Raw genomic sequence first — 16,226 nt, forward strand, 5'->3', positions numbered from 1 at the left:
CACAATACGCACATCGAATTTGTTCCTCTCTGAGTCCTACATGCAAAAGAACAGACACAGAGAAAGTTAGGAATTAGGTCAGAAAGGAGGTGGTGGAGGTGGCGGGGTGGCAGTTTTGATCAAGTCTTCAGGAAAAGCTTTACGTGCTTAAAGAGGAGCTGAGAAGAGCTTTGTGCGTCACACAGAGCGAGGAGAAGGTCCCAGGCTGCAGAATGCTTCCTGTGGAGAGAGACCCTCAGGCAGATCCCACTTGCCCTACGAACCACTTTAGCCCTGAAGGAAGAAAGTACGGTGTCCACACAAACTTAAAAGAAAATGAACAGTTCTCCAGCCGCCGCTCTGCCCAGCTGACACTAACGTGCTCCTGTGTGTCCCCACGTCCTTTTCCTTCATCACCTGCAGAGTCTTAGCTTTGGAGAGGGAAGATTCTTATTAAAACTCTTCAAAAGGCAGAAAATGCCTGGAACAAAGTAACTGTCACTGTAAAATGTCCTGAAAGGCCAATTAGAAATTGCAATACTGGGAGTTTCACTACAACTAACTCCTCCTTAATTATCAATCAATGGATTCTGTTAAAAAAAAATATACCCTCATATTCTCTGCTGGGGAAATGATGCTAATTATTTTCTGTTAATTAAGGCTGTTCTGGGATTCAGACGTGCCATCCTTCAACTAAAAGATTGACACATCAATGCTAACATAATGTTCAGTGCACCCTTCTAAAGTCTTTATAACCAGTGATAATAAATTAGTGCCTGTTATTTTAAACCTCTTGAATAATCATGGCTTTGTCTGGGAATGAAAAATGTATATGTATGCAATAATACATGTACCTTAATATGTTACTTAATACAGCCTTGCAAATATTTAAAGAGAACCTCTCGGAGATACTGTGGCTCACTTTCACATTTTTATTAAGCAAAGATTAAATACAGTATTTATAAAGGTATCTACTCACAGCTCAGACAGCAGAAGGACGGGTTTAAAATTATTTAATTCACTAGGTTCTCTGTTATCAAAAGTAGTACATTTCAGGAAATCTGTGTGTCAAAGCAACGACTTGGCAATTATTTAATCAAATTATAGTCTAACTGGGATACCCTACTTATCCATGTTAAAATTTAAAATATAATAAATATAAATTTGTGGTCCCGAGGCTTTCTGGTATTCTTTCCCAGAGTGAACAAGCTTGAACACAAAATGGCTCTCTGAGGCGTCAGCTTGGCTTCAGTCTGCACGGCCCAGACGGAAAAAGTCCCGGAAGCTGTGGGACCGAGGTGATAAGCAGAGTGAAATATTTGTTGTTCAGGTTGTAGAACCTTCTTATTTTCCCTCTGTGGTCTGGCTACTGCCAGTTATACACACACACACACACACACGCACACACACACGTGAAATGCACAGTTCCCATTTGCTCTTCCATCAGCATATGGAAGCTGCAGCTGAAATCCTATCAGAAATTTTAACGAATTTGGTCAATGAAATCAGCCCTCTCTCTTCTTTGCCTTGACATTAGCCATACTTCCCCACATGCGATGACAAATATAAAGGAAGCAAAGTGATGAATGGTGGTAATTGCTTTCTACTCATACTGTACTTCTACTTCTTTTAGCGGGTTTTCAAATTATAAGATGAATGAGTTAATGAACAATTACAGGTGAACTGATTGAGACACAGTGATATGAACAGACGTACCCAGATAAGCCTCCCAACAGGGAGTCTAAACAAATTCTATTCCCTTACATAACCCACCCTAAACTAAGCCCCACTAAACTAGCTAGATGCCCTACAGCTAAGCCATCGTAAGTAAATCACCACATCCACAATTTCCGACCATTTACATTTTTCAGTTCAACATGAAATTTATCCCATGACCGTCAACAAACTGACAAATATTTATTTAGATGCAAAAAAAGTAACATTTACTGAGTACATAAAGTTTATTTAATTGCTATTTATCTAATTCTCAAAATAGAACTGTGGGATAGATATCATTTTATAGACTAGGAAACTAATGCTTAGAAAGGTTTAAAAACAAACTCAAGGTCACAAGCCAGTAGGTAGCAAAACTGATGTTCAATCCTAAATAATTTGACTCAAGTCACATTCGCAGTCTGTTCACTCCCATCATAATGTCCTATTCAGCAACTATCTAGGTGCAAAAGCTCTGTGTTAGGCACTAAAGAAGTAATAAAGATGTAGAAGATAGGACTAATGATTACTTGGGGTGATAGAATACATAAACAAACTGATAGCTAACAATACGAGACCAAATATTGTAAGTGTCTACAGTTAATAAGTGATATATGCTAAACTGGTCACTGCTCTCTCTTGCCAACTTTCTATCTTGTCCATGCCACTGTTATACAGTTTTTGTCAGACTATATTGTGATTATTCAGTCAGTTAGGCTCCCTCCTAAAATGGGAGCCCCTCTAAGGCAAGGAGCGTGATTCACTTATACCAGAATGACTAAATCAATGCCTGCACACAGGATGGGGCACAATATTCTTTGTGAAATAAATAGACATAAGAGATGCCTTAACCCAGGAGGCCACTCATTCCTTTATTTAATTAATTTATCTACAAGGCATCCACTACGTGCCAGGCACTATGCTAGACTTTGAGAGTACCACCCCAAATAAGACCGATGCAGTGTCTATCCTCGGGTAGCTTACACTCTAAAGGAAGGATGCATTCAGTCAACAAGCAGTGGAAGTACACTGTGCTAAGTGCAGTGTTTGGGGAATCAGAGACTGTTAATGTAGTACCTAACCCAGACAAAGGAGAGGAGAAGCTGTAACTCATACCACCTGATTCATAACCCCCAGATTTGTTTAAGGCACCTAAGAAAGAAGAGAAGGAAAAGCAAACTTCCCATACCTACAGGTAAATAACCCCTGGGAAGAGGCACCTGAACAGCCATTGCCGTTATCCTCAGCTACAGAGGAAGGAAGGAATGTAGCCATCAGACAACAAGACAGGGCATGCCAACGAGCACACAGACTGGGCAGAACTGAGTTCGTGTGTGCTCTGTCACTATCTTCGGTGCTCCCCTGGCCACATTATTATCTGTAGGTGCACAGACACTCTCATCCTTCTGGGAACATAAGTCATCGCTTTGCTGTCCACTGAAAATATATTTATATGAAGGAAAGGTCAAGAATAAAAATCAATGTCCCTGTGCATGTGGCGGTTCCTGTCGAGTTCACAGAGAGCATTACCCAACATTCAGCACCTCCAGCCTTGTTGGTCAGATCCCAAACTGGCAGAAATGCCCGAGCTGGATTTTGCCATCCTTCTCCCCTGCAAATAAACAGAATACTTTTTACCTACGATAGGTGATTATGTGGCTTTCACTCAGCTCTTGTAATTCATTCATACCTCCCGGCATTCATGAGTCATGGGTCTTTTACACTTGTCACAGAAACCTAATCCCTACCCTTCATGGGCCAGCTATCCTAAAGATGGCTGAACATGTAATTGCCTTGAAGTGTAAAATATTTCCCACATTATTTATTATCGCCGTGCCTGCTAGCACCCCTATGGTTGAGGTTGTGTCAGCATTTTCATTATAACCCCCTATTTCCAGCAGTAAAAATGTGCTCCAGGCTCAAACTCAGCACATGGAAAATAAGTCCGGAAGGGAATTTTCTACTACTTTTTTTTAAATAAATAAATTGGTTGGGGCATTTTTGAAGTTATATGACTGAAAAGGGGAAAATGCCATAAAATGAACTTTTAAAAGTTTCCCTTTTATGCTTCTAAATTCTAAGATTAAGAAGAAGGTGTGATGATAAAGGTCCTCATCACTGACACAGGAGGTCAACTCCATTTCTTTCTCTCTATCCTTGAGAAGCAAAGGAAGGAAATGGAGTCATGCTCAATTCAAATTTAAAAATTCACTAAAGGAGTAAGAAAACAGATTTGAGTTGGAAAAAATTAAATTGCCCCAAATTTGGGAGCAAGGATATCTCCCACTGTAGGGACAAATATAGTCAGATACAGGACAGGATTAACGGCACCCTCTGAGTTACTGATGGGTTAGAAATAGTTGCAGTAAAAGGGAATAGGATAGGATTTGGCATCAGCAGACCTATGCCTAGTTATGCCATTTATTAGACATGCAACTTTATGAAAACCATTTAAGTCACCCCACTGCCACTGAGCCTGAGCCCCCACTTCATCAGTAGAGTGCTGTTATTCCAAGTTGGCCCTAATTAAAAAGCATATGTTACTTGGAAGCTCTTACTAGCAAGGTTGATTAGTGGGATCAATGAGATGTTCTTATTATATTATACTAGCAAATGAGATCTAAGCAGCTAAGCATCAGGTCAGTTAAGTTTCTGTGATGAGGGGACATAGGAGTGGCAAGCCCAGGGCAGAAGGTACGTTTGAGTGGGAAGAAAGATTCACCCCCAACGTGAGGGGCAGTGGCTAGGGAACTAGGAGAGGTAATATGACTGGAACGAGGACAACCCAGTTTGAAGAGCTGGTTTTTAGCAGCTTGTCCATCATTTCCGGTATGTGTTGGTGATGGTGCACCAGGCTAGATGGTCAATTCCGGAAACTTGTTCTTGGATGTGTGGTCATACACAACTCTTTTTCCTCCAAGAGTCAATCTTTTCCATATGTTATCTAATGTAATTTCATATATTTACTACAATTTAGTGAGAATTAACTTTCTATTATGTGTTTAATACTGTACAAGGAACCACAAAGGATTCAAAAATGCCTTACTTCTTATCATCTAGAAGTTTACATTCTTGTAGGAAATATAGACTTACCCACAAGAAAGAGAATCAATTCCTGGTGGTGCTGTGGTAGGTGGAAAAATGGCCCCCAAGAGATGTCCATGTTAAAGTCCCTTGAATCTGTGACACTAATTTATTTGAAAAAATGGTCTTTGCAGGGGTGACTAAGTTAAGGATCTTGAGATGAGAGGATAACCCTGGATTATCCTGGATGTGTCCTACATGCCATCACAAGCAGCCTTATGAGAGCGAGAAGACACAGAAGAGGAAAAGACAATGTGAAGATAGAGGCAGAGACTGGAGTGATGCAGCCTCAAGCCAAGGAATCCCAGCAGCCACGAGGAGCAGGAAGAGGCAAGGGAGCCTTCAGAGGGAGTGTGGACCTGCCAGCGCCCTGATTTCAGACTTCTGGACTTTAGAACTACGACAGAATAGATTTCTGTTGTTTTCATCCACCAAGTTTGTAGTAATTTGTTACTGCAGTCACAAGACACGAACATAGTCGGAAAGGAGAGCTTGCCCTTTTTAGTGCATGAGGAAATGGAGTCCAGTGTGGGTGCGTGGACAGAGTGGAGAGGCGGGAGACCAGAGATCACACAGACCAATTCAAAAGTTAATTTTGTTTCCACGTTATGGTTAATGTGATCCAAGTCAAAAGAGGTGTGCCCCAGGGCAGCAACCAATTTTAATATTTACTGTTAAGATTTACATTGTCCTCTTCCTATAAATTGTCCCTAACCCTTTAAAAACCTACGTGTTTTGTAATGCTAAGTCTTTCCACTAACCTTTAGGCTAGGTTAGCCAAAATGATATTTTAGCAGCACTTGAAATCTTTCCTCAAATGGTTGTGTTGTCTATGGAAAGAGCTAACACTTTGCTATAAAGGAAGGGGCAACACTCGAATGTTTTTAGTGATGATATTCACAGGCAAAGTTCAAAACTAGAGCTTGAAAGATGAATCCTTCCTCGTTATTTTAGCAAACATACTGATGTCAAAAGAGTATTAATTTCATAGGCAAAAGATCATAGTTGTAAATCCCTTCAACTTCTCTATACAAGAACTGTGGCGTTTTGAAAAAAACAAGTTATTAAATTTTAATAAAAAGAAAAAAGTTCATGTTTCCTCGATCCTGGAATTATTCAGTCATCACTTACATTCTCCAGAGAACCAATACCTTGAAGTGATTCAGCCAAAGTCAACCAAAACATTAGCATCTAAAAGTCCAATTGCCCCTTTGGTTAATTTAATTTTTAAATTAATTTATTTGCCCAGAAACACTTTTCTGTTTTAACCCTTGTTGGCGGTAGTTTGTTGAAAGCCCATGAACTCTGTTTCCTCCTCAATAAGTGTAGACAGAGAAAGGGCTCATTAATGTGTTGCAATGAAAAGGTTGGTCCTTGGGGAAGGCCCGCCTTCCTATAGGAGGCCTTCTGTTACTGTCACTTCCAACTGCATCTGCACAGTGAGCAGTTCCCTATTTCAAGGACTAGTTCATAAACATATTTATGAGATTGAGACATGAAATTATTTATTATTTATGTTTATAACTTAACTCTCACAAGGACTAGGATTCCTGGGTTGTTGTCACCATAGGATTCTCTTCATTTTGGTAAACTTCGTTCATCCTCTATATTTCTCTAAGGAACTTATCAAATTTACAAATAAACAGTTCATTCCTTAATGTCTTATTCCTTAGATAAAATGCAAGCCCCACAAGGGCAGAGCTCCTGTCTATTTTGCTCTATCTTCAGCAAACACAAGGCCTTTAACACACATAAAAACACCCAAGCATACATAAATACAATTAAAGGTACAATACTGACTCACACTGGAATGGTTAATAGCAATTGGACAATTGATGTATAAAGTCCTACGCTCTTTAATCAAAGAAAGACCCAGAGGAGAGTGGGGTTTGAGATGTATGCATTGAAAGATGAACAGACTTCCTAATTCTCCCCTTAGCATCTGGGGGATTTCACAGAAATGGGAATCCTTTCCTTGTCCTGCATCCTGGATTCCTAGGATCTGGCTCAAGTTCCCAGAGCCTTGGGAAAGCTATTTTCTTGCACTACATTTAGATATTTTGCTAGAGACTAGACTGAAGACTGATGACCAACTGCCCAAATGGGACAATTGCATTCTGCATCTGTCATCTGCTCTGGCCTGAGTAGAGGTGGTACTTGTATGACAGAGTCATCTCCTTGAGGCATAAGGTCAGGTTAATGACTGAGCAGAGGAAGTTAAAAAACTGTGTAAGATATGACTAGTTTGCCTGTGCAAAGTGTTACCATTGCTTAAATAACTGGGAATCAAATGGTTTATGTGCTATTCCAAATCATAGACTGGAATTGTATTTTTGGAAAAGACTTAATGGATTTTAAGAGATTGGTTTCATAGTTTTCTTCCATGAAACTTTCTTACCTTCATTTCTCTTTTCTCCCCAACATGCCCACACTCCAGGCTGGTCTCTGCTGCCCTCAAACAAAGAAACACTCCAAGCTTATTTTGTCTCTGTAGTTTCACATATGTTGTCTCTCTTTGCCTGGCATTCTCTTTCTTTGGCCAAATTATATCTATCATTTACTTCTTTGACTGTTCTATCTTTCATTTATCTCCTTTCCTCTGAACTTCTTCAATACTTTGCATCACACTATTTAACAAAAAAAAGAAAAACCCATATTCTAGTAAGTATTACTTTTACTGAGTCTTGTGTGTTAGTTCTGTCTCCTCAACATAATTTATAAGACACAATTATAAGCACCTTGAGGACAGGATCAATATCTTATATATTTTCTATAGCCTTCATCTCCACTCAGAATAGGGTCAATGCATAATAGAGAGTCCACAAATATCTACAGAAGATGGATTTATATCTATTAGATTTAAATGCAGTTCCCATCTCCTCCTGTAATGAGGGAAACCCTAGTTCAGAGAAAAATGAGATTCTTCACTGATTACTAATTTAAAAGAAAAACTCCATGAGATCAAATTGAAATACTTAATCCAGCTACTCATTTGTCTCTCAAACATAGATTAAAGAAGTATATGCTTTTTCATTTCACTCTGCTCTTTTTCCATTTTAAAAAGGAATATATATGTCTATAACCATATGTCACATTTGCCTGAGCCCCACTCCAGAATTTTAAAATCTCTCTGTTTCTAAGGTACAGCCAAGGCTGAAAACCCCTGTCTTAGAAAAATGTACTTCAGAATCCAGGGACAATCTGAAAAAGAATCTCATCCTGCACAAGCGCCCAGGCCTTGTGGTGGTTAGTGTGTAGATAAAGAAGTTAATATGAGAGAGGTTTTGACATTAAATAACTCGGAGCCCAGCAGAAAAGTGTTATGATTATTCACAGTTACATAACAAAACACCTCAAAATATAGTGGCTCAAAATAACAACCATTCTTTTATATGTCACAATATTGTTGATCAGGAATTCAGATAGGTCCCAGCTTGGCAATTATTTGCTCTGTGTGGTGTTGACAGGGGTACCTCAGTGGTAGTCAGCTGGTGGAAGTGCTGGAGTGTCCACATATCTGGAATTTTGGAAGGGATGTCTGGAAGGCAGGGCTCAGCTGGGGCTGTCAACAGGAGCATCTATATGTTCTTTCCAGCATCTTGGCCACAGAATAGGACTTCTTACGTGGCGATGGGCTTCCCCAGAGCAAGTGTTCAAGAGATAAGAGGCTACCAGTCCCCTAAGGTCCAAATCCAAAAACTGACACAGGATCAAGGGTCACTTGCAACATATTCTGTGGGTCAAGCAGTCACTGAGCCTACCTGGTTTCAAAGAGAAGGAACACACCCCCCGCCTCATCCCCACCCCGACCCCTGCCATGCAAAGAGCGTCAAGGAATTTGTGGCCATCTTTAATTACCATGGAAGATCATAACATGAACTTGACTGTAATATTAAGTAGAAAACAACTATTTTCATAAAAGAGACACAAATAAGCGCTAGGAAAGTTTTAAAAAGGAGGAGATTACTTCCAGGTAAGAGAGTCAAAAATGCTTTCCAAAAAGAGCTGGTATTTAGATTGAGCCTTCAATGATAAATAGAAAACATTTTGAGATGCTGAGCTGAGGAGAAGGCAGGAGGGCAGTAGATGTAAAGTCGAAGTATTAGGTATCCCACAGCACACGCAAGAAAGAGCGGGTGGCCCCATCTCCCTAATGAGTAGGCTGTGTGAACAGAAGTCATGGGAAATAAGGTTGGAAAGTTTAGGCGGGCCTGGATTCCAGAGGCTTTGAATGCATGGTTAAAGAGTTTGGGCTTTATACCACATGCAATGAGAATTCATAATTTTCCTAGCCAGTTGACAGGAGCAAGGAGGAAAAGAGTGGGCTCTTCAGATGAAGGAGTTCTTCCGAATTTGAATAAATTGTGCAAGAACAATTTATAAAACTAGAAATCCATCCCTCTATATGAGAATACGGGGCTTTAAGAAATTAGTAATAATAATTGTACTTGGCATTTACTGAGTGTTTACTATTTTTCAGACTCTATGCTAAGACTTTACATATACTAACTAGTTAATCCTTAGAAGAGCTCTACACTATTAGGCTTATAAAACACTATTATAATATATCAGAGGTAGATACTATTACTACTACCATTTGACAGAGAAGAAAACTAAGGCACGAGGGGTGAAGTAACTTGTCTATGGTCGTAGTTACAGTGAGCCCACACACTTAAATGATTTCTTTAGGTCATTCAGTTGGTCAGGAAAAATATTAAGACTAGAAACCAAATCTCCCAGTTTCAATTCTACTTCATTTCCCACCACATAGTACTAAGGAACAAAGGAATATTCCTCCCCTATTCTATTTTCTATTCTCAGACTTTTTTGACCCTTCACTTTCGAATTTTTCCTTTGCTTCTTTGGTATGATGTGTCATAGAAGAATGCGTGATCTTTGTCACCATCTATATCCTTCTCCAACCCGTGTGCTCCAAAACTCTGACCTTAATAATATACCCATATATTCATTCCAGGGAGTGGATTCCAGTTATCTTCAAAGAAAAAACATGACACACTTGAGATTCTTTCTAAATAACATTTGAATCAATAAGAAATGCACACACACACACACACACAGTAAATTCCAGTTTCTCCCTGAAAATATAAACTGTGGGAGCCTTATGGGATAAGAGGCTCCTTGCAGCTGCATCTGTAGATGCTTCTCTAAATGCTATCATCTGCACTGACAGGACCAGACTGACAAGGAGCACGGATCATCCTCAAAAAGGATCAAAGGAATGGCTGTAGGTGAAGCCGCATGCCTAGTTGACCGTAATAACCCCTCTCAGAAAAATGTGCTGAAGTTACGCATCTTTCAGGCTAAATCGATACATAAATTCTGGCTGCAGAGCGCCTAGGTCACGGACCCCAGATCAATAATCAAACAGAAAATTAGTGGGGAAATGCGCAAGGAGAACAAAATAAAACAACATTTCCACAGCCTGAAACTCGATCTTTGGATACACCACAAAATTCAGTTTCCTTGATCTTCCCCATCCTTTCCGGTGAGAGTGAAAGTTAACAGGGAGGATGAGATTCTGTAAACAATAACTAGATGTCTCATTCCTTTACATATATTATACCTATTTTCTTTCTGTACGCAAGGGTGGGATGGAGAAGGGAGGATAAATAAAATAAAATCTGTTTGAAGGCCAGTAGAACAGTTAAGAGAGCAGCGTTGTGTTCAAATGGCAACTGTAACATTTACTGGCTGTGTAAACTTAGCTATGTAACCTTAAGCAAGTAAGTGAACCTCTCTCTGTCATATCATTAAAATCAGGGTGACAGTAGCACACACTCAGAGTTGTTACAAGTATTAAATAAGTAAATATCTAGAAAATTCTTCAAATAGTACCTAGAATACAGTAACTGCCATACAAATGTTACCTATTATTTTTAGATCCTTACTATTGCCTTCCCACCCCATTGCCTTTCTGGCCTCATCCTCTTTCATCTCCACATTGCTCACTCCTCTCCAGGTCTAGCACACTCCCAGCCCAAGATACTCGTACTTCTACTAAAGAGTCTGCCAGGTTGCTCTTCCCTCAGGATTCCCCATGGCTGCCAAAGTCCACTCTCTCAGGCATCTGCTTGCAGAGGTCTTCCCCGACCACCTCACCTAAAATAGCCCTCCATGCTCACTCTGCCCCCTTACTGTGTTTTTTGTTCCTTCAGTGTGTTGACATATATAATTGGTTATTTACTGTCCATCTCTCCCAGTAGAAGGTGAGCTCTATGAGAACAAGTACGTTGTTTGTTTTGTTCCAGCTGCATCCTTGGAAATAGGCCTGGAACATAATAGTTGCTCAACAAATATTTGATGAGTGAATTAAAACAGAAGAGATCACACAGTACTGTAAATTGTCTCCAGGGTGAGATATGCTAATGATAGTAATACCCTCCTCTACCTGAACAAACAGCAAAAACACCCAAAAGAGGACTATGTATGGTGCCTAAAGAGTTGAAAGAATAATTGCCTAAGGGATTTGGTCAATATCATCAGTGTATCTAGATAATATGGGGAAAAAAACACCTCTAAACTTGCCTTTTTTTCTCCTAGAAGTAGGGATCCACTCATCAGAAAATGGTTTCAGCCCCTGACTTTGAAAGGATTTCTCTTCTAGTTCATTCTGAGAATCTTCCACATAGCTTACATGAAAATTTTCACATAGAATATGTAAAGCCAACAGAAACAACATAGGTCTTATGACACTGAATTTATAAAAAACCACTGACTGAGATATGCTCAAAAACCTCCATTATGGACAGGCTGATACAATGAAAAACAGGTTTCTAAAAGATGAAACTTAACTAAACAACATGCTTTTGTTTTTTTTCTGGGAAAGATTCACCCTGAGCTAACATCTGTTGCCAATCTTCCTCTCTGTTTTTTTTCTCTCCCCAAATCCCCAGTACATAGTTGCATATTCTAGTTGTAAGTCCTTCAAGATCTTCTATGTGAGCTGCCACCACAGCATGGCTACTGACAGACAAGTGGTGTGGTTCCACACTCAGGAACAGAACCAGGGCCATGGAAGCGGAACACACTGAACTTTAACCACTAGGCCATCAGGGCTGGCTCATAATCAACGTGCTTTTATTAGGTACTTTGATTTTAACATGACATTATCATTGTCCTATAGAATACAAAAGAAATATAAGGCATGATCCATACCCACAAGGCATATATAATTCTTTGGTCAGTAAAACCTAAACTATTAATTAATCGACAGAAAAGGCAACCTTATGATATGACTCCATGTGTTAATACAGTGTTTCCCAAACTTGCCCAAACATGAGAACTACCTGGGCTTCCTTTATAAAAATACCCATTTCCAGATCCAGTCGCTGGAGATTCCAATTTCACTACATTGAAGAGTAGCCTGGGAATCTATAGTGCCCAGTGAATCTTATGATAGGGAAAGCTTGGAAATGCTTTTCTGAAATGATAAAGTATTGCTTCACTAAGTGCAAAAGAATTTAGAGAAAGTCAAGCTCAATGTGATAGGACAGCATCAATAAAGGCTTAATAAAATATGTCATTCTTTTTCTCATCTCATCTGCGATGCAGAGTTTTTCTCATGAATGCTGTCATCTACAGTCTGACCATCTCTTCTATCCTTAATCTCTAGCAATCCAGATTTTGCCCTCCCTACCCCTCACCCTGAATTCCTACTCCTTGCCACTGATCTCAGAAGGGTCTTTTCTTATTGCTGTTAGCTTCTCTGAAGCATCTGATGAGGAAATTCTCCACTCTGTCTTTCCTCTGACCCCACACTGCTCTGATTCTTCCAAACTCTCCTCTTCTTATATGTTTCCCAAAACTTCTGTGCTCTTTTTCTAAACTTTTTTTCAAAGTTTGGAAAATTAACTACAATATCACTTCTTTGCAAATGTCTATAGCATGTTTTATACTAATCTTTGGATATTCTATATTGCAGGGTACTTTAAAGACTTTTTTGGTTTTTTTGCATCTGGATTATGCGTATATGGAGAGAACACCTAACTTGAATTAAACAAATGATTAGCTTTGACAATAGAAGTGCAAATAAGATGCATGTTAATTAGAGTGTCTATTGCTCTTTTCCACCGCAGACACATTGCTATCGTGAAGCCTGTAGTCTTGACGCACGCGCATACTACACTAAAATAAAACATAGACACTTTAAGCATTTCTTGTTACACAACCATACTAATGTGCATGTTCAATGTTAATACTGTCACGGTTAACACTACTGAGTGTGATCTATGGCCACTAGGGGATTGCTAAGGTTCTCCTGATAAATTATCTGACTTTTTAAAACTGGAATTCTTTAATAATTCTTTCTGGCAGTTCAATTCCATAGGTTTTAATTTTTACATACAGTTCAAGGTTAATTATTGGTAACCTATTAAGTAAACTACTAAGTGCTGTTAAAATTTGTTGTTCAAAAACTTGAATTAACACATGACTAGAGTTTATAAAGTTCCCTGTAGAGCCTTCTGTTAAAGCATCTGGATACCAACCATTGCTTGGCTATTGGCTTGGTTCCTCCGTTCATGACACGGACACAAACTTTGGGAGAAGAACAGTTTGTTACCAGCACATCAGCAGTAAAATAACTGGCAAGCGGGGTACATGGGTCATGGTCAAACACGTTTGGGATCTTGTGCCTGAGAGGGCAGAGAGGATCCTTAACATCAGAGAACGGTGCCTACAACCTCCAGGACTAGGTCACCGTACACCAGTTCTCAGGCCCCGGACAGTTTTAATAACTGCCACACGAATAGTCAGATATGTACCATCGACATCTCTGGGAAGAACACTAGATTTGTGGTAAAGTGTCGAGGCTACAACTTTTTTCTGAATCACACCGCAAAAGGTACCTACAGTTTCCTGAAGCACATCTCTGAGAAAACAACTCTTGGGAAAATTAAACCATTGTCGTTTCCTGTTCAGTGTTTGTTGAGGTTGTTTCCTTGGTTTCCTTTTTTTGCTTGAACTTTTTTCATCTTTCAAGATAAATGGTAAAAAAGAATTTTAAAATAAAGTATGTGTGAGTCTTCTTAGCACTGCCTTTCATTGTCCCCCTGAAGCAGTTCCTCACGTGAACTGAAGTCGCCCAACACCAAGTAGAAATGACCTGTTCTTGGGCTTCTGCCCTCAAAGAAGCTTCTGGTGACAACTCTCTGCCCAATAAGAACTTTCAAAAAGAGTTAAAACTAAAACATAAATGTTGAGCGGGGGAGAGGTAATCAGTAGCTACTAAAGAATACAGATAAAGCTATTTAAAAAACACACTAATGCCTGAACTACTTCTTGTACTCACTTTTGTCAAGATGACAAGCCTCCATTGAGAGTTAGGAAATAGTTTCTTTTGCTTGAATGCCCTATAGTGTGTGAATGAAGAGTTCTTAGTTTAACAACTCTCTACTTGCCTGCTTAAAAGCAGAAGAGCCCTAAAGTATAATCAGTTCCACCCCAGCTGTGTGATACTGGATAAGTAAGAGAACTAGCATTTATTGACCACCTGCTGTATTATCTGACACTTTGCTTTCTTTATCTCGTTTTATTCTCACTATAATCCTATATGGTAAGGATCTGTACTCCACATTTTACAAATGAAAAATGGAAAATCCAAGGAGCTTAAATAAATTACCCAAAGTCCAAAATTACTAAGTGATTGAGTGTGGATTCAAAGCAAGGTCTCTATAAATTCCCAACCTATGATTTTCTAATTTTTACACCTACTTCTAAGGATTACAATACCTATGTTTGATAATTCACACGTTCTTTTTAAGGATAAAAGAAAATTATGTACACGGAAGTATTTTGATAAGTTAAGGGAATTTTAGAAATGTGAATCTACTGTAAATACTATCTACTACTTGCAGTAAATTTCCTCTCTTCTTCTCTTCCCTCCTTTCCTTTCTTCTTTCTCAAATGCATACATATCTGTAACATAGGAACCAACACATATTTTCAACAACAACATATTACCAAAACACTTGCTTCTTAGAGTCTTTCATAACCTATATCATTTTTGTATTTTTTTCAGATTACTCATCCGTGTTTTCTCATACAACATTCAATAAAAGCAGAAGAGTCACGGCCATAATATCAGAGATCACCATTTAAAAATCTAGCTAAGAAAATGAGTTTGCTTTAAGTCAACAATTTTGCTTCTCTGAATTTATACTGCCAACACTTCCAAGTATTCCTAAGCCCCATGATACACATACAAAAAAAGGTTAATATTTGTCTAATTGATTTGATCAATAAATAGCTGTGGTGAACACTGCAATGCTATTGTTCTTTCTATGTTATTGCAGGTGTGTTGATGGTGTCCAGAGTGCTATGGGTCTGAATCGCAGCAGCACTACCCAGCTCGGCATGTGGGAGAGAACAAGAAATATAGTTTCCATCATTCAAAAGATTAATCAAGGGGGTCATAGAGAATCACAAGACTGCAAACTCTTCAAGACACAGGTGATAGGGAGGAAAGAGACGTGCACTGCAGTCAAGCAATGGATGGATAGGAAGTCTAATCCTGCCTCTCTAGCTGTGTGACCCTGGGAAGTGACTTAATTTTAAATGAAATAACGTACTAAGTACTTAACACAGCAACTATTATTGTTGTCACTTTGTTGTCTTTGTTTTGTTTTGTTTTTTGTTTTGAATTCCTGAAGGTCTCAATAATGCAGTGAAGAGATGGCTTTCATAAATATTTGTTGGCAGATATCTATTCCATCAATTGGACTAGCTAAATCCTCCAGTCACATGAATATTTGGCACTAGTGAAGGCAGGAAGTCACTCAGTCTGCAATTTTTTGGGGGAAGGAAGTTTAGTTAGAGAATGTATTATCCACCACTTCTGAGTGTTCTCAATGTATTTCAACTAGATTTCAAAGCATCCTCATCACAGTTATTTAATTTAGCCATATTTGCCTTAGCACAATTTCTGTATCTTGAGAGTCATTGTAGATGTTTCATAAAGCTGCCCAAACCATGTGCGGCAAAAATCAAAAGAGAAGCCAGAAATCACTATGCCAGAAATACAATACCAGCCCAATTGCTTTTATGTTTTCTTCAGATTGTTTGTTTTGAGAGCTTATTGGAAAAGAAAGATTTTTTTTTAAAGGGAAAGATAAACTTGAAAGACTATTGCAATACATACATTACAAGCCCTGAACACTAAGAAATTAGAGAAAGGTTCTTGTAACTCTTTTCTCTGTAGTTATAATTGAGATTCAAAAATGTGCAAACAGCCAAGCCCAACTACAGAGCTAAAGGTTTTGGTGGAACCAGATTCCCTTGAGATACTTTATGGGGCAAAAGAAACTAACATTAGCATCCTCCAACATATTGTTTATTTCTCCTTCAGATGGGTTAGAATCGCCTGATGAAAACCTAGCACTATACTGTGTTTCTTTAGCGGGTTAAAAGGAATACTCCGACGGGTTAAAAGG

The sequence above is a fragment of the Equus quagga genome, chromosome 15 (genome assembly GCF_021613505.1).
Source record: "Equus quagga isolate Etosha38 chromosome 15, UCLA_HA_Equagga_1.0, whole genome shotgun sequence".
In the NCBI taxonomy this organism is placed as follows: domain Eukaryota; kingdom Metazoa; phylum Chordata; class Mammalia; order Perissodactyla; family Equidae; genus Equus; species Equus quagga.